Below are 20,228 nucleotides of genomic sequence, written 5' to 3' on the forward strand. Positions count from 1 at the left end.
AGAGTAAGCTGTAACTTTTTTCTCTCAGAACTGCACGAAAACGCGCATTCCGGCTCAAATCAACGGGATACATCGTTTTAAATCGAAACTAGCGAGATTTACGCACTTCGATTTTACAAGTCGTCGACAGTGCACGAGAGTAAGCTGTAAACTTTTTCTCTCAGAACTGCGCGAAAAATTGTATTCAAGCTCAAAACAACGGGATACATCGCTTCAGATCGAAACTAGCGAGATTTACGCACTTCGATTTTACAAGTCGTCTAGAGTAGACGAGAGTAAGCTGTAAACGTTTTCTCTCAGAAGTGCACGAAAACGTGTATTCCGGCTCGAAACAACGGGATACATTGTTTTAGATCGAAACTAGCGAGATTTACGCACTTCGATTTTACAAGTCGTCGAGAATAAGCTGTAAACTTTTTCTCTCAGAACTGCATGAAAACGTGAATTCCGGCTCAAAACAAAGCGATACATCGTTTCAGATCAGAACTAGCGAGATTTATCCACTTCGATTTTGCAAGTCGTCGAGAGTGAACGAGAGTATGCTGCAAACTTTTTCTCTCAGATCTGCGCGAAAAATTGAATTCCGGCTCAAAACAACGGGATACATCGTTTCAGATCGAAACGAGCGAGATTTACGCACGTCGATTTTACAAGTCGTCGAGAGTGCACGAAAGCTGTAAACGTTTTCTCTCAAAACTGCACGAAAAAGGGTATTCCGGCTCAAAACAACGAGATACATCGTTTTAGATCGAAACTTGAGAGGTTTATGCACTTTGATTTCACAAGTCGTCGAGAGTAAGCGTAAGCTTTTTCTCTCAGAACTGCACGAGAACGCTATTCCGGCTCAAAACAACGGGATACATCGTTTCAGATCGAAACTAGCGAGATTTACGCCCTTCGATTTTACAAGTCGTCGAGAGTGCACGAGAGTGCGTTGTAAACGTTTTGTCTCAGGACTGCACGAAAACGTGTATTCCGGCTCAAAACAACGAGACACATCGTTTCAGATCGAAACGAGCGAGATTTACGCACTTCGATTTTCCAAGTCGTCGAGAGAGCACGAGAGTAAGCTGTAATCGTTTTCTCTCAAACATGCACGAAAACATGTATTCCGGCTCAAAACAACAGGATACATCGTTTCAGATCGAAACTAGCGAGATTTACGCCCATCGATTTTACAAGTCGTCGAGAGTGCACGAGAGTAAGCTGTAAACTTTTTCTCTCAGAACTGCACGAAAACGTGTATTCCGGCTCAAATCAACGGGATACATCGTTTTAGATCGAAACTAGCGACATTTACGCACTTCGATTTTACAAGTCGACGACAGTGCATGAGAGTAAGCTGTAAACTTTTTCTCTCAGAACTGCACGAAAACGTGTATTCCGGCTCAAAACAACGGAATACATCGTTTTAGATCAAAACTAGCGAGATTTACGCACTTCGATTTTACAAGTCGTCGAGAGTGCACGAGAGTAAGCTGTAAACTTTTTCTCTCAGAACTGCACGAAAACGTGTATTCCGGCTCAAAACAACGGGATACAATGTATTAGATCGAAACTAGCGAGATTTACGCACTTCGCTTTTACATGTCGTCGAGAGTGCACGAGAGTAATCTGTAAACACTTTCAGAACTGGACGAAGACGTGTATTCCGGCTCAAAACAACGAGATACATCGTTTCAGATCGAAAATAGCGAGATTTACGCACTTCGATTTTACAAGTCGTCGACAGTGCACGAGAGTGAGCTGTAAACTTTTTCTCTCAGAACTGCGCGAAAAATTGTATTCAGGCTCAAAACAACGGGATACATCGTTTTAGATCGAAACTAGCGAGATTTACGCACTTCGATTTTACAAGTCGTCGAGAGTAGAAGAGAGTAAGCTGTAAACGTTTTCTCTCAGAACTGCACGAAAACGTGTATTCCGGCTCGAAACAACGGGATACATCGTTTCAGATCGAAACGAGCGAGATTTACGCACGTCGATTTTACAAGTCGTCGAGAGTGCACGAAAGCTGTAAACGTTTTCTCTCAAAACTGCACGAAAAAGGGTATTCCGGCTCAAAACAACGAGATACATCGTTTTAGATCGAAACTTGCGAGGTTTATGCACTTTGATTTCACAAGTCGTCGAGAGTGCATGAGAGTAAGCTGTAAATGTTTTCTCTCAGAACTGCACGAAAACGTGTATTCCGGCTCAAAACAACGGAATACATCGTTTTAGATCAAAACTAGCGAGATTTACGCACTTCGATTTTACAAGTCGTCGAGAGTGCACGAGAGTAAGCTGTAAACTTTTTCTCTCAGAACTGCACGAAAACGTGTATTCTGGGCATGGAAGCACCTCTTCGACGATGATGCACTCACACGTTATCGTCTTCTTTGCGCAACTTTCTGCTATCTTCAGCTACTGCAATCATGGTTCGGAAACGCCCTTCAAAGCCGGAACATTCGACTCCAGTGAAAAGAACACTGAATTGCCTGGACAAAGCTTCGCTGCTTTGCCGCATTCCGCCAGCTTCCCCTGCCTTTTTGCCATCTGCACTGCTAGACCAGGCCTCATCCATCGTAGTCCAGTCACAGCGTCATCAACATTTCGAAAAACGGACGGCTTAAAAGCGGACGCCGAGCGGTTCGTCTTCAGTGGGCATGGAAGCACCTCTTCGACGATGATGCACTCACACGTTATCGTCTTCTTTGCGCAGCTTTCTGCTATCTTCAGCTACTGCAATCATGGTGCGGAAAAGCCCTTCAAAGCCGGAACATTCGACTCCAGTGAAAAGAACACTGAATTGCCTGGACAAAGCTTCGCTGGTTTGCCGCATTCCGCCGGCTTCCCTTCCTTTTTGCCATCTGCACTGCTAGACCAGGCCTCATCCATCGTAGTCCAGCCACAGCGTCATCAACATTTCGAAAAACGGACGGCTTAAAAGCGGACGCCGAGCGGTTCGTCTTCAGTGGGCATGGAAGCACCTCTTCGACGATGATGCACTCACACGTTATCGTCTTCTTTGCGCAGGTTAGTCGTCCATATCTCCCTACTAAATGCTTTAAATCAGATGATTCATTTATTATTGTGCTTCCATGCCCTGGAACACTGGCAGCCTCATTTTGCTCGCTCTTTCTGTTAATGTGTGGTGATGTTGAAGAAAACCCGGGACAGAAAGATAACGATATGACTGAATTGCTCAAAATGGTTAAAGAAGCCAACGAGAGATGCATCAGGATAGAAGCAAACCAAGCTAACTTATCCCAGACTATTATCAAAATCAAGCAGGAGCAGGTCTTGCTCTCTAGCACCATATCTAAAATAAATGAACGTTTAGCAAGTGTTGAGCAGCAAACCGCTTCATTGGCAACTGTACAGCTAGACATGAATGAAGCACAAGAAAACATTGACCGCCTTGAACAAGATTGCATAGTCCTCCGCTCTCGACTTGATCAAATGGAAGACCATTCTCGTCGCGATAATTTAATTTGTTTTTGAATCAGTGACGACGAATCAGAAACACCCCAGCAGTCCGAAGAAAAACTTTTAGCTCTACTTTCTGAGGAACTTGAGCTGCAGCTAACATCAGATGCGGTAGCGCGTGCTCATAGATTTGGCCGATACGATTCCAAAAAAAAAACAGGCCGCTTATTGTTAAATTCATAACCCACAAGACCAAAGAGCTGGTATTTTCCAAGCGGTCCGGCCTTCAGGATAGCGATTTCAGCATGAGCGAGGACTTCTGCTCAGCTACTCGACAAGCTCGAAAGAAACTTCTTGAGTTCGCGAAATCACTCAAAACTAAGTACAAGCTACGTCACAATAAATTACTTGCCAAAGACAAATGCTACTTTTATGACGCGCTTACCAACAACATACGCGAGATGCCACCCGCTAGCCGAACAGTTGATAACGAGGCCCCACCCACCATGGCAACACGTTCTGGCCGCACTTACTCGTCCAAAAGTTAGGGATGGGTGAGGGGAAGCGGATCAGTGTCGAAAGTTTCCGTGCTATACACGAACATTCGCAGCCTTTACAATGAAAAAGACTATCTTAATGCGCTAATTAACGACTCTGAAGCAGACATTATTGTCCTAACCGAAACTTGGCTTTCTGAGAAAATATCATCAAATGAACTGTTCGACTGCAATAAGCACTTCGTTACTTTTCGTTATGATCGAGCTGATAGAATGGGTGGTGGAGTCCTAATTGCTATCAATGAAAGTTTTCAGTGTTTTCCTATATCTGTTGATTGTGACTTACAAACAGTTTGGTGCTGTATAACTGTTGCTTTCAAAAAATTTGTCATTGGTGCCTGTTACCGCCCTCCCAAATGCAGCACGGCGTTTTGTGAAGGTATCCATGACTGTCTTAACCAAATCACTGTACAGTTTCCTGGTGCACCTATTTTTTTGCTTGGGGATTTTAACTTCCCAAGCATTGACTGGTCCAATCTTTGCGCTAGTTCTACTACCGCTGAAGCTTCTAACTTTGTCACTGTTTGTTCTGGCTTCAGTTTATCTCAGCTTGTCAATCTACCAACACGTGTAACACCGTCGTCATCTTCTCTGATTGATCTAATACTTACATCAGCTCCTGACATCAGTTCTGCAGTGTTACAAGTACCAGGCTTCAGCGACCATGACATATTACACTTCTCGTTTTCAGTGCCATCTACGCGAGCAAAGCGACAAAAGAAACGTATCCGAGATTACAACATAGCCAACTTTGACGCTATTAACATGGAGCTCTCCTCATTTCCTTATGACATTTTGCTAATCCACTCGAGGCTTTCGGTTTCCGAACTCTGGTCATCTTTCAAAAGTAAACTTCTCCATCTCAGTGACAAGTATATTCCACTAAGAACGATCCATCACTCATCCAGTGCCCCCTGGTATAACACCTATCTAAAACGCTTATCCAATAAGAAAAAAAGGCTCTTTCGCCAAGCAAAAATGAGATGTAGTCCTAACCGATGGTCAATATACAATCAGGCAGCACAAAACTACATAAACGCTGTGAAAACAGCTAAATACAATTTCTTTACCACGACACTTCCTTCCTTATTAAGTACGAATCCGAAACAATTTTGAAACATTGTAAAGAGCTCCAACGATCGAACAATCACCCTGATTGACGAGTGTGGCAAACAGGTCCCTGAAAATATATGCGCTGCCTTATTGAATAACACCTTCTCTCTCTCGTTCACTAGTCCCTCAGCCACTCAATGCCCGCTTTTCCCTCACGCTCATTTTTCTGCAATGAACCCCATTGTTTTTGATCCCGCAGGAATCAGAACCATCATTAGTAAACTGAAACGATCATCGTCTTGTGGTGTCGATGGAATCACATCAAAATTCCTTCAGAACACTACTGAATACTGCTCTATTTTATTAAGCTTTATTTTTACCAAATCACTTTCCGAGAGCTGTCTACCCAAAGAATGGAAAACAGGGAAAGTTGTTCCTATATACAAATCTGGCCATTCACACAAACCGTCTAACTATCGCCCCATTTCCTTGACATCAATACCCTGCAAAGTACTTGAGCACATAATTTTCACCAAATTCGTCAACTTTCTCGAATCAAACCAGTTTTTTCATCCCTCCCAGCATGGATTCCGCAAATTATACTCATGCGAAACGCAGTTACTTATGTTCACCAATGATCTACATTCATTTTTAGACTCGGGGTTCATTACTGATTGTGCGTTTCTAGATTTTTCGAAGGCCTTTGATAAGATTAACCACCAACTTCTTATACTAAAACTCAGTCGCCTTAACATCGATCCTGTAGTACTTAACTGGATAATCGCATTTCTTTAAAACCGCACCCAGTATGTCACAGCTAATGAGACTGACTCCCTTGAGGTACCCGTCCAATCAGGAGTGCCTCAGGGATCTGTCTTGGCTCCATTGCTTTTTATTTATATTAATGACTTACCCAAGTGTGTTTCTAGCTCTATTTGTCTTTTCGCTGATGACTGTGTAATTTACCGTAAAATAGCTAATGCTTTCGATGTGACTTTACTCCAGACTGACTTAAATAATATCGTTTCTTGGTGCTCCATTTGGCAGATGAAACGGAATGCTACAAAATGCAAGACAATGCGAATTTCCCGGAGTCAATCATCCTGTCCAAGCTATTGTATTAATGATTCTCCACTCGACTCCGTTTCAACTTATAAGTACCTTGGAGTACACATTGGGAATAACCTTTCCTGGAAGTTTCATATTAACTACGTAACAGCCAAAGCCAATCGCATGCTTGGGTATTTGAAACATAACTTTTCACTAGCGCCGTCTCCCCTTAAAAAACAGCTATATACTACCTATGTACGACCCAATCTCAAGTACGCTTCATCCATATGGGACCCTGGCCATGTATCACTGAATAAAACCTTGGAGAGAGTACAAAACCGCTCTGCTCGTTTTATTCTCAATAATTACCACCGCACAGCAAGCGTCACTAACATGAAACTAAGTCTAAATTTGCCCCCTCTTACTGTCCGTGGTAACATTGCTCGTATTTGCCTCTTCCATAAAATTTATCATCATAACCATCAACTCAGGACGCGCCTTATCACAGATGCTGCTCATGTTTCTGCCCGTGTAGATCACTGCTACAAAGTCGCCATACCTCGCCACAACACCACGACATATGCACATTCATTTCTACCAAAAACATCCCGTGACTGTAACCAACTACCTGCTGACCTGGTCGCTATCACTGACAACCACCGATTTCGTACTTGCCTTACTAACATATTTTGAAGCCCTTTTTTATCTTCTTTTTAAAACTTGCACTGGCGCTTATCATGTTCTGTATGACTGTTCCTTCATTTTTTTAATATTTTTTTATGTTGATACTGTACTCTGCTGCATTCTGTTCAACCAAACTATTGCGCATTTGTAACCTGCGCGTGTGCTTAAATACCTGCCGTTTTTGTTCTTTTTTCGTCGTTGTTGTTGTTGCCTTATATATATTTTTTCTCTGTTCCTTTTTATTAACCAAATTGCATAGTGTTCCTTGTATTTCTGCCCCTCCCCTCTACAATGCTTCTGTAAGCCCTGAGGGTAAAATAAATAAATAAATAAACGGGATACATCGTTTTAGATCGAAACTAGCGAGATTTACCCACTTCGATTTTGCAAGTCGTCGAGAGTGAACGAGAGTATGCTGCAAACTTTTTCTCTCAGATCTGCGCGAAAAATTGTATTCCGGCTCAAAACAACGGAATACATCGTTTCAGATCGAAACGAGCGAGATTTACGCACGGCGATTTTACAAGTCATCGAGAGTGCACGAGAGTAAGCTGTAACCGTTTTCTCTCAGAACTGCACGAAAACGTGTTTTCTGGCTCAAAACAACGGGATACATCGTTTTAGATTGAAACTTGCGAGGTTTATGCACTTTGATTTCACAAGTCATCGAGAGTAAGCTGTTAACTTTTTCTCTCAGAACTGCACTAGAACGTGTATTCCGGCATAAAACAACGGGATACATTGTTTCAGATCGAAACTAGCGAGATTTACCCACTTCGATTTTAGAAGTTGTCGAGAGTGCACGAGAGTGCGTTGTCAACGTTTTCTCTCAGAACTGCACGAAAACGTGTATTCCGGCTCAAAACAACGAGATACATCGTTTCAGATCGAAACTAGCGAGATTTGCGCATTTCGATTTTTTAGTCGTCGAGAGTGCACGAGAGTAAGCTGGAAACTTTTTCTCTCAGAACTGCACGAAAACGTGTATTCCGGATCAAAACAACGGGATACATTGTTTTAGGTTGAAACTAGCGAGAATTACGGACTTCGATTTCACAAGTCGTCGAGAGCGCACGAGATTAGGCTGTAATCGTTTTCTCTCAAACATGCACGAAAACATGTATTCCGGCTCAAAACAACAGGATACATCGTTTCAGATCGAAACTAGCGAGATTTACGCACTTTGATTTTACAAGTCCTCGAGAGTGCACGAGAGTAAGCGTTAAACGTTTTCTCTAAGAACTGCACGAAAACGTGTATTCCGGCTCAAAACAACGGGATACATCGTTTTAGGTTGAATTTAGCGAGATTTACGCACTTCGATTTCACAAGTAGTCGAGAGTGCACGAGAGTAAGCTGTAATCGTTTTCTCTCAAACATGCACAAAAACATGTATTCCGGCTCAAAACAACAGGTTACATCGTTTCAGATCGAAACTAGCGAGATTTACGCACATCGATTTTACAAGTCGTCGAGAGTGCACGAGAGTAAGCTGTAAACTTTTTCTCTCAGAACTGCACGAAAACGTGCATTCTAGCTCAAAACAACGGGATACATCGTATTAGATCGAATCTAGCGAGATTTATGCACTTCGATTTTACAAGTAGTCGAAAGTAAGCTGTAAACTTTTTCTCTCAGAAATGCACGAAAACGTGTATTCCGGCTCAAAACAACGAGATACATCGTTTTAGATCGAAACTAGCGAGATTTACGCACTTCGATTTTACAAGTCGTCGAGAGTGCACGAGAGTAAGCTTTAAACACTTTCTCTCAGAACTGGACGAAGACGTGTATTCCGGCTCAAAACAACGAGATACATCGTTTCAGATCGAAACTAGCGAGATTTACGCACTTCGATTTTACAAGTCGTGGGATGTGCAGGAGAGTAAGCTGTAAACCTTTTCTCTCAGAACTGCACGAAAACGTGTATTCCGGCTCAAAACAACGGAATACATTGTTTTAGATCGAAAGTAGCGAGATTTGCGCACTTCGAGTATACAAGTAGTCGAAAGTAAGCTGTAAACTTTTTCTCTCAGAACTGCACGAGAACGTGTATTCCGGCTCAAAACAACGGGATACATCGTTTCAGATCGAAACTAGCGAGATTTACCCACTTCGATTTTACAAGTCAGGGGGAGTGCACGAGAGTAAGCTGTAAACGTTTTCTCTTAGAACTGCACAAAAAAGTATATTCCGCCTCAAAACAACGGGATACATCGTTTTAGATTGAAACAAGCGAGATTTACGCACTTCGATTTTACAAGTCGTCGAGAGTGCACGAGAGTAAGCTCTAAAGGGTTTCTCTCAGAACTGCACGAAAAAGTGTATTCCGGCTCAAAACAACGAGATACTTCGTTTTAGATCAAAACTTGCGAGATTTACGCACTTCGATTTTCCAAGTCGTCGAGAGTAAGCTGTTAACTTTTTCTCTCAGAACTGCACTAGAACGTGTATTCCGGCATAAAACAACGGGATACATCGTTTCAGATCGAAACTAGCGAGATTTACCCACTTCGATTTTAGAAGTTGTCGAGAGTGCACGAGAGTGCGTTGTCAACTTTTTCTCTCAGAACTGCACGAAAACGTGTATTCCGGCTCAAAACAACGAGATACATCGTTTCAGATCGAAACTAGCGAGATTTGCGCACTTCGATTTTTTTAGTCGTCGAGAGTGCACGAGAGTAAGCTGGAAACTTTTTCTCTCAGAACTGCACGAAAACGTGTATTCCGGCTCAAAACAACGGGATACATTGTTTTAGGTTGAAACTAGCGAGATTTACGGACTTCGATTTCACAAGTCGTCGAGAGTGCACGAGATTAAGCTGTAATCGTTTTCTCTCAAACATGCACGAAAACATGTATTCCGGCTCAAAACAACAGGATACATCGTTTCAGATCGAAACTAGCGAGATTTACGCACTTTGATTTTACAAGTCCTCGAGAGTGCACGAGAGTAAGCGTTAAACGTTTTCTCTCAGAACTGCACGAAAACGTGTATTCCGGCTCAAAACAACGGGATACATCGTTTTAGGTTGAATTTAGCGAGATTTACGGACTTCGATTTCACAAGTAGTCGAGAGTGCACGAGAGTAAGCTGTAATCGTTTTCTCTCAAACATGCACGAAAACATGTATTCCGGCTCAAAACAACAGGTTACATCGTTTCAGATCGAAACTAGCGAGATTTACGCACATCGATTTTACAAGTCGTCGAGAGTGCACGAGAGTAAGCTGTAAACTTTTTCTCTCAGAACTGCACGAAAACGTGTATTCTAGCTCAAAACAACGGGATACATCGTATTAGATTGAATCTAGCGAGATTTACGCACTTCGATTTTACAAGTCGTCGAGAGTGCACGAGAGTACGCTTTAAACACTTTCTCTCAGAACTGGACGAAGACGTGTATTCCGGCTCAAAACAACGAGATACATCGTTTCAGATCGAAACTAGCGAGATTTACGCACTTCGATTTTACAAGTCGTGGGATGTGCACGAGAGTAAGCTGTAAACGTTTTCTCTCAGAACTGCACGAAAACGTGTATTCCGGCTCAAAACAACGGAATACATTGTTTTAGATCGAAAGTAGCGACATTTGCGCACTTCGAGTATACAAGTCGTCGAGAGTGCACGAGAGTAAGCTGTAAACGTTTTCGCTCAGAACTGCACGAAAACGTGTATTCCGGCTCAAAACAACGCATACATCGTATTAGATCGAAACTAGCGAGATTTACGCACTTCGATTTTACAAGTAGTCGAAAGTAAGCTGTAAACTTTTTCTCTCAGAACTGCACGAGAACGTGTATTCCGGCTCAAAACAACGGGATACATCGTTTCAGATCGAAACTAGCGAGATTTACCCACTTCGATTTTACAAGTCAGGGGGAGTGCACGAGAGTAAGCTGTAAACGTTTTCTTTTAAAACTGCAAAAAAAGTATATTCCGGCTCAAAACAACGGGATACATCGATTTAGATTGAAACAAGCGAGATTTACGCACTTCGATTTTACAAGTCGTCGAGAGTGCACGAGAGTAAGCTGTAAAGGTTTTCTCTCAGAACTGCACGAAAAAGTGTATTCCGGCTCAAAACAAAGCGATACATCGTGTCAGATCAAAACTTGCGAGATTTACGCACTTCGATTTTCCAAGTCGTCGAGAGTAAGCTGTAAACGTTTTCTCTCAGAACTGCACGAAAACGTGTATTCCTGCTCAAAACAAAGCGATACATCGTTTCAGATCAAAACTAGCGAGATTTACCCACTTCGATTTTGCAAGTCGTCGAGAGGGAAGGAGAGTATGCTGCAAACTTTTTCTCTCAGATCTGCGCGAAAAATTGAATTCCGGCTCAAAACAACGGGATACATCGTTTCAGATCGAAACGAGCGAGATTTACGCACGTCGATTTTACAAGTCATCGAGAGTGCACGAGAGTAAGCTATAAACGTTTTCTCTCAGAACTGCACGAAAAAGGGTATTCCGGCTCAAAACAACGAGATACATCGTTTTAGATCGAAACTTGCGAGGTTTATGCACTTTGATTTCACAAGTCGTCGAGAATAAGCGTAAACTTTTTCTCTCAGAACTGCACGAGAACGCGTATTCCGGCTCAAAACAACGGGATGCATCGTTTCAGATCGAAACTAGCGAGATTTACGCCCTTCGATTTTACAAGTCGTCGAGAGTGCACGAGAGTAAGCTTTAATCGTTTTCTCTCAAACATGCACGAAAACATGTATTCTGGCTCAAAACAACAGGATACATCGTTTCAGATCGAAACTAGCGAGATTTACGCACTTCGATTTTACAAGTCCTCGAGAGTGCACGAGAGTAAGCTGTAAACGTTTTCTCTCAGAACTGCACGAAAACGTGTATTCCGGCTCAAAACAACGGGACACATCGTTTTAGGTTGAATCTAGCGAGATTTACGGACTTCGGTTTCACAAGTCGTCGAGAGTGCACGAGAGTAAGCTGTAATCGTTTTCTCTCAAACATGCACGAAAACACGTATTCTGGCTCAAAACAACAGGATACATCGTTTCAGATCGAAACTAGCGAGATTTACGCACATCGATTTTACAAGTCGTCGAGAGTGCACGAGAGTAAGCTGTAAACTTTTTCTCTCAGAACTGCACGAAAACATTTATTCTAGCTCAAAACAACGCATACATCGTATAAGATCGAAACTAGCCAGATTTACGCACTTCGATTTTACAAGTAGTCGAGAGTAAGCTGTAAACTTTTTCTCTCAGAACTGCACGAGAACGTGTATTCCGGCTCAAAACAAAGGGCTACATCGTTTCAGATCGAAACTAGCGAGATTTACCCACTTCGATTTTACAAGTCAGGGGGAGTGCACGAGAGTAAGCTGTAAACGTTTTCTCTTAGAACTGCACAAAAAAGTATATTCCGGCTCAAAACAACGGGATACATTGTTTCAGATCGAAACTAGCGAGATTTACCCACTTCGATTTTACAAGTCGTCGAGAGTGCACGAGAGTAAGTTGTAAACGTTTTCTCCCAGAAATGCACGAAAACGTGTATTCTGGCTCAAAACAAAGGGATACATCGTTTTAGGTTGAAACTAGCGAGATTTTCGGACTTCGATTTCACAAGTCGTCGAGAGTGCACGAGAGTAAGCTGTAATTGTTTTCTCTCAAACCTGCACGAAAACATGTATTCCGGCTCATAACAACAGGATACATCGCTTCAGATCGAAACTAGCGAGATTTACGCACTTCGATTTTACAAGTTGTCGAGAGTGCACGAGAGTAAGATGTAAACTTTTTCTCTCAGATCTGCACGAAGATGTGTTTTCCGGCTCAAAACAACTGGATACATCGTATTAGATTGAAACTAGCGAGATTTACGCACTTCGATTTTACAAGCCTTTGAGAGTGCAGGAGAGTAAGCTGTAAACTTTATCTCTCAGAACTGCGCGAAAACGTGTATTCCGGCTCAAATCAACGGGATACATCGTTTTAGATCGCAACTATCGACATTTACGCACTTCGATTTTACAAGTCGCTGACAGTGCATGAGAGTAAGCTGTAAACTTTTTCTCTCAGAACTGCACCAAAACGTGTATTCCGGCTCAAAACAACGGAATACATCGTTTTAGATCAAAACTAGGGAGATTTACGCACTTCGATTTTACAAGTCGTCGAGAGTGCACGAGAGTACGCTGTAAACTTTTTCTCTCAGAACTGCACGAAAACATGTATTCCGGCTCAAAACAACGGGATACAATGTATTAGATCGAAACTAGCGAGATTTACGCACTTCGCTTTTACATGTCGTCGAGAGTGCACGAGAGTAATCTGTAAACACTCTCAGAACTGGACGAAGACGTGTATTCCGGCTCAAAACAACGAGATACATCGTTTCAGATCGAAACTAGCGAGATTTACGCACTTCGATTTTACAAGTCGTCGACAGTGCACGAGAGTGAGCTGTAAATTTTTCTCTCAGAACTGCGCGAAAAATTGTATTCAGGCTCAAAACAACGGGATACATTGTTTTAGATCGAAACTAGCGAGATTTACGCACTTCGATTTTACAAGTCGTCGAGAGTAGACGAGAGTAATCTGTAAACGTTTTCTCTCAGAACGGCACGAAAACGTGTATTACGGCTCGAAACAACGGGATACATCGTTTTAGATCGAAACTAGCGAGATTTACGCACTTCGATTTTACAAGTCGTCGAGAGTGCACGAGAGTAAGATGAAAACTTTTTCTCTCAGATCTGCACGAAGATGTGTATTCCGGCTCAAAACAACGGAATACATCGTTTCAGATCGAAACTAGCGAGATTTACGCACTTCGATTTTACAAGTCGTCGAGAGTGTACGAGAGTAAGCTGTAAACTTTTTCTCTCAGATCTGCACGAAGATGTGTATTCCGGCTCAAAACAACGGAATACATCGTTTCAGATCGAAACTAGCGAGATTTACGCACTTCGATTTTACAAGTCGTCGAGAGTGCACGAGAGTAAGCTGTAAACTTTTTCTCTCAGAACTGCACGAAAACGTGTATTCCGGCTCAAAACAACGAGATACTTCGTTTTAGATCAAAACTTGCGAGATTTACGCACTTCGATTTTCCAAGTCGTCGAGAGTAAGCTGTAAACTTTTTCTCTCAGAACTGCACAAAAACGTGTATTCCGGATCAAAACAAAGCGATACATCGTTTCAGATCGAAACTAGCGAGATTTACGCACTTCGTTTTACATGTCGTCGAGAGTGGACGAGAGTAAGCTGTAACCTTTTTCTCTCAGAACTGCACGAAAACGCGCATTCCGGCTCAAATCAACGGGATACATCGTTTTAGATCGAAACTAGCGAGATTTTCGGACTTCGATTTCACAAGTCGTCGAGAGTGCACGAGAGTAAGCTGTAATTGTTTTCTCTCAAACCTGCACGAAAACATGTATTCCGGCTCATAACAACAGGATACATCGCTTCAGATCGAAACTAGCGAGATTTACGCACTTCGATTTTACAAGTCGTCGAGAGTGCACGAGAGTAAGATGTAAACTTTTTCTCTCAGAACTGCACCAAAACGTGTATTCCGGCTCAAAACAACGGAATACATCGTTTTAGATCAAAACTAGGGAGATTTACGCACTTCGATTTTACAAGTCGTCGAGAGTGCACGAGAGTACGCTGTAAACTTTTTCTCTCAGAACTGCACGAAAACATGTATTCCGGCTCAAAACAACGGGATAGAATGTATTAGATCGAAACTAGCGAGATTTACGCACTTCGCTTTTACATGTCGTCGAGAGTGCACGAGAGTAATCTCTAAACACTTTCAGAACTGGACGAAGACGCGTATTCCGGCTCAAAACAACGAGATACATCGTTTCAGATCGAAACTAGCGAGATTTACGCCCTTCGATTTTACAAGTCGTCGAGAGTGCACGAGAGTAAGCTGTAATCGTTTTCTCTCAAACATGCACGAAAACATGTATTCTGGCTCAAAACAACAGGATACATCGTTTCAGATCGAAACTAGCGAGATTTACGCACTTCGATTTTACAAGTCTTCGAGAGTGCACGAGAGTAAGCTGTAAACGTTTTCTCTCAGAACTGCACGAAAACGTGTATTCCGGCTCAAAACAACGGGACACATCGTTTTAGGTTGAATCTAGCGAGATTTACGGACTTCGGTTTCACAAGTCGTCGAGAGTGCACGAGAGTAAGCTGTAATCGTTTTCTCTCAAACATGCACGAAAACACGTATTCTGGCTCAAAACAACAGGATACATCGTTTCAGATCGAAACTAGCGAGATTTACGCGCATCGATTTTACAAGTCGTCGAGAGTGCACGAGAGTAAGCTGTAAACTTTTTCTCTCAGAACTGCACGAAAACGTTTATTCTTGCTCAAAACAACGCATACATCGTATAAGATCGAAACTAGCCAGATTTACGCACTTCGATTTTACAAGTAGTCGAGAGTAAGCTGTAAACTTCTTCTCTCAGAACTGCACGAGAACGTGTATTCCGGCTCAAAACAACGGGCTACATCGTTTCAGATCGAAACTAGCGAGATTTACCCACTTCGATTTTACAAGTCAGGGGGAGTGCACGAGAGTAAGCTGTAAACGTTTTCTCTTAGAACTGCACAAAAAATATATTCCGGCTCAAAACAACGGGATACATCGTTTTAGATTGAAACTAGCGAGATTTACGCACTTCGATTTTACAAGTCGTCGAGAGTGCACGAGAGTTAGCTGTAAAGGTTTTCTCTCAGAACTGCACGAAAAAGTGTATTCCGGCTCAAAACAACGAGATACATCGTTTTAGATGGAAACTTGCGAGGTTTACGCACTTCGATTTCACAGGTAGTCGAGAGTAAGCTGTGTTGCATTTGGGTTGCAAGCCCCAAGGGTAGCGTTGGCCTGGCGGCCTGGGGCAAAGCTGGAAACATCCGAAGGTCCCGGCAAAGGATGAGTCGACTGGCAACAGAACAACTTGTTTATTCTGGCATCGCAAAAGAGCAGCCGGTCAGGGCGACCACGTTACTCGAAGGAAGGAATCGAAGGCTCTCGTTGGCGTCCGGGGCAGCTCGCTTTATACCCACGGAGTCGAGGGCAAGAGGGAACGGCTTGGGAAGAGTCATCCGATACGGCGACGCTTGAACATGTTCAGGCGTGACGGGCGCGTCCGCCAGGCCGGCGCCGGTCAGACCTCCTCGCCTCCCAGTTGAGGAGCTCCTCTCCCCGGCTGCCGCGCTTTGACAAGCGTGGGCAAAACATGCACACACACACACACGCACGCACGACGACACGTGGCACTGAAACATGCCTGGACGCGCTTGGCGGGAGGCGTTGCGGCCGCGATGAACGAAGCCGCGGCGTCCGTTGCATCCGCGCCGGCTATACCGCGCGTCGTAGGTAGGCGAGACGTAACAGACCGCCCCGCCGGGAGAAGGAGATCCCGATGGTCAGGGGACTGCATCCGCTGTCCAGAGGGATGTCGCTCGATGATGCTCGTAATCGAAACCGATCGTCCCTCGACGTTGCTTGAGCGCAGCGCACAGAGAAGGCCTCGTTCTCGAGTTCAGGATCACATAGGACACTGCAAAGTCACTTCGGGAGAGTTGCCATTTTTGTGCTCGTTCCCAGCAAGCGTTAGAACTACGCCGAAACGCAACCGCTCAGTCAGCAAGCACGAGACAACCCTCACTAAGCTCTGCCAGGCTCTTTCCCCTTTTATACTACTGCCTAGTTCCTTACAGTAGTCAAGCAGCACTCAGAACGCGTCCACAAATTGGAAAATTGCACTAGAAAGCACATAATCACTTTGAAACACTAAACAAAAGCAATATGTTAAAAATCCTGCCTCAGGAAGAAAACATCAGTAACCAACAACTTTGAGGCGGATTCCTACGTTAGGGGCTTCGACTTAAGCCATCGGCGTTACCGTTGAGACTCCCCTTTTTGTAACGCACCTCAAAGGAATATTGTTGCAAAGCGAGGCTCCAGCGCAGGAGGCGGCCATTTTTGGGAGATATGGTCTGCAGCCATTGGAGAGGGCAGTGATCCGTCTAAATGATAAACCTCGAGCCGGCTAGGTAGCATGACAATTTCTGAACGGCCCACACGAGACACGCACACTCTTTCTCGGTGGCGCTGTACGCCTGCTCACGACAGGTCAGCTTACGACTAGCATACAGGACGGGGTGTTCCACTTCTCCATTGTCCCTTTGGCACAGTACAACGCCCATGCCTCGCTCACTAGCATCGCACTGAACAACGAACCTTTTTGTGTAGTCTGGCGATCGTAGCACAGGCTGGCTTGTTAGGGCGCTCTTTAGGGCGCTAAAAGCTCTTTCCTTTGTCTCGCTCCAGACGACTGTTTGGGGCTCTGTTTTTCTTAGAGCATCCGTCAGGGGAGCCGCGATATCGGAGTACCTGGGGATGTACCTCTGATAGTAGCCGGCGACACCTAAGAACGACCGAATATCGGTCTTCGTGCGCGGTTGCGGGAAGTCTCGCACAGCGGCCACCTTTATTTCAGAGGGGCGGCGACGACCCTGTCCAATCACGTGACCGAGGTAGACAACCTCGGCCTGTGCTAATTGGCACTTGGGAGCCTTGACTGTCAAGCCCGCTTCGCGCAGGCGGGTTAGCACTGCCCGCAAGTGTGCCATATGCTCAGACCAGGAGGCGGAGAATATCGCTACGTCGTCTAAATACGGTAAAGCGAATTCTTCCTGTCCTCGCAACACTTTGTCCATGAGGCTTGAAAAGCAGTATGGCGCGTTCTTCAAACCAAAACTCAAAACTTTAGGACGGAATGTTCCCATTGGTGAAATGAACGCCGCATACCTACTAGCCTCTTCTGTAAGTGGAACCTGCCAATAACCCCTGACAAGATCTAGGGTGGAAATAAACTGAGCGCTACTAACTTTCTCAAGGCGCTCCTCGATGTTAGGGATCGGATAAATTTGATCCTTAGTAATGGAATTAAGCCTGCGGTAGTCGACGCAAGGACGAGGTTCCTTGCCCGGTACCTCAACTAAAATCAAAGGGGAGGTATAATCACTCTCACCCGCCTCAATAACACCGAGCTGTAGCATTTTCTTTACCTCAGCCTCCATAATATCGCGCTGGCGGGGTGACACCCGGTACGCCTTGGATCGTACTGGCTCTGGCGAGGTAAGTGCTATATCATGAGTAAGGACAGAAGTCCTACCAGGCCTCTCAGAGAACTGACCTTGAAACTCTTGTAAGAGTTGGTGTAGTTCGGTTTTCTGCTCAGCCGACAGCGGTGCTTTAATGATTAAGTCACTAATGACCTGATCAGTGTCTTCCCTGTTCGTCACTGAGCCTAGTCCCGGAAGCTCGACCGGAAGCTCTTCTAACTTTCCCTTGTCGGGCATTTCCTCTCCAGTACCTGGTGCCTTCAACGCTACAGGCTCAATTTTATCCAGTTCGGACGTGCTCTGGATATCAGCTTGCTGCGCCTCCGACCCTTTTTCATTGTTTTCAATTTTATCCAGTTCGGACGTGCTCTGGATATCAGCTTGCTGCGCCTCCGACCCTTTTTCATTGTTTGACAACGTCGGCCCCGCAACTACCGCCTTTGCAGCGAGCTCCCGAACTCTCGATCTGGTTAAGGCCTGAACGCTAGCCTCACCAAACAAAAGCCCCTTCTCGCGCAGGAGGTGATCGGACCTGTTCGAAAATAGGTACGGGTACTGGGGGGGCAGCCTAGATGACACTACGGCCTCCGTCTCAAGTGCTCCGAAAGGTCCTTCAATAAGCACTTTTGCTACGGGCAGACACACGCTATGAGCTTCCACGGCTTGCTTGATCCATGCACACTCGCCCGTGAACATATCGGGTTCTATGTAAGAGGGGTGAACTACATCCATTGTAGCTGCGGAATCACGAAGCACTCGGCACTCATTCCCGTTCACGAGGAAGTCTCGCATGTAAGGCTCGAGAAGCTTCATGTTCTCGTCAGTGCTACATAATGACAAACACACGACTTCTCTTTTTGTTTCTGGACACTGCGCCGAAAAGTGACCCGGCTTCTGGCACGTATAACACACGCGCGCTTGCCTCGCCTCGAACCGCTTTCTGCGTTCGGCTTCGGCTGACGCCGTCTCCTTACGTTCGGTCGGACTGCTTTCACTCGCATCCGCACTACGCGTGTCTCCCCTTGCTCTCATGGGTGTGAACTTCGGCCTCTCAGACTTGGAGCCAAATTCACCCTTTTGACCGTCCTTAGCTCCGCGAGCCCGACGCGTCACAAACTCCTCGGCTAGCTCGGCGGCTTTAGCCACTGTACTAACGTCTGGCCTATCCAAGACCCAGTACCGCACGTTCTCAGGTAACCGACTATAAAACTGTTCCAGCCCGAAACACTGCAGAATTTTCTCGTGGTCACCAAACGCTTTCTCTTCTTTGAGCCACTCCTGCATGTTTGACATAAGCCTGTAGGCAAACTCTGTATATGACTCATTTCTGCCTTTTTCATTTTCCCGAAACTTCCGACGGAACGCCTCCGCTGACAGCCTGTACTTTTTTAGCAGACTTGATTTCACTTGGTCGAAATCCTCTGCCTCCTCTCTCTTCAAGCGAGCGACTACGTCGGCCGCCTCGGCGGGTAACAAAGTGAGCAAGCGCTGTGGCCACGTTTCCCGAGAGAACCCCTGCTTCTCGCACGTTCGCTCAAAGTTAACCAGGAACAAACCAATGTCCTCTCCAAGCTTAAACGGCCGCATCAGGTCAGTCATTTTGAACGATACCCGCTCTCCTGCACCGTGTGCCTGACTTCCATTACGAGCGCGTTCCATCTCTACCTCGAGACGCTTCATTTCCGAAGCGTGTTGACGGTCGCGCTCGTCTTTCTCTTTTTCTTTTTGTTCTTTACGTTCGCGCTCGTCTTTCTCTTTTTGTTCTTTACGTTCGCGCTCCTCTTTTTCTTTTTGCTCCCTCTCCTCAATGGTCTCAAGGCATTCCGACAGCTCGTCATCATCAGCCTCCAACTCAAGAATAGCCCTTAGCAGTTCCGGTTTTCTGAGTTTGTCTGAGACATCCAGACCCAACTCTCTTGCAAGCTCCAGCAATTTCGGTTTGCGCAACGACTTCAAATCCATGGCTGCTCCGAATGCTGCTTTCTCTACTGCCTACTATTGTCTTGCCGCAAACTAACCCGGCAGCAACGACAACCACAATTACCAGCTCTGTTTCTGACACTAACAAAAGCCTGGCAAAACTCAGAAGAAGAAAGTCCCGCACTCACCAAACCTCGCAGCCAAGAATTCAGCGCAGTCGTTCCGCTGCAGGCAACCAGTCATCACACAGGGCTCGTTGCACTGCTCCCGGATGGTCGTTGTGCTGCTCAGCATACAGTTGAACGCATATCTTCGCTGCTGGCCTCCGTTGTCGGGATCTCACCGCTGGCAACCAGTTGTTGCATTTGGGTTGCAAGCCCCAAGGGTAGCGTTGGCCTGGCGGCCT

The sequence above is a fragment of the Amblyomma americanum genome, chromosome 8, assembly GCF_052857255.1.
Source record: "Amblyomma americanum isolate KBUSLIRL-KWMA chromosome 8, ASM5285725v1, whole genome shotgun sequence".
In the NCBI taxonomy this organism is placed as follows: Eukaryota; Metazoa; Arthropoda; class Arachnida; order Ixodida; family Ixodidae; genus Amblyomma; species Amblyomma americanum.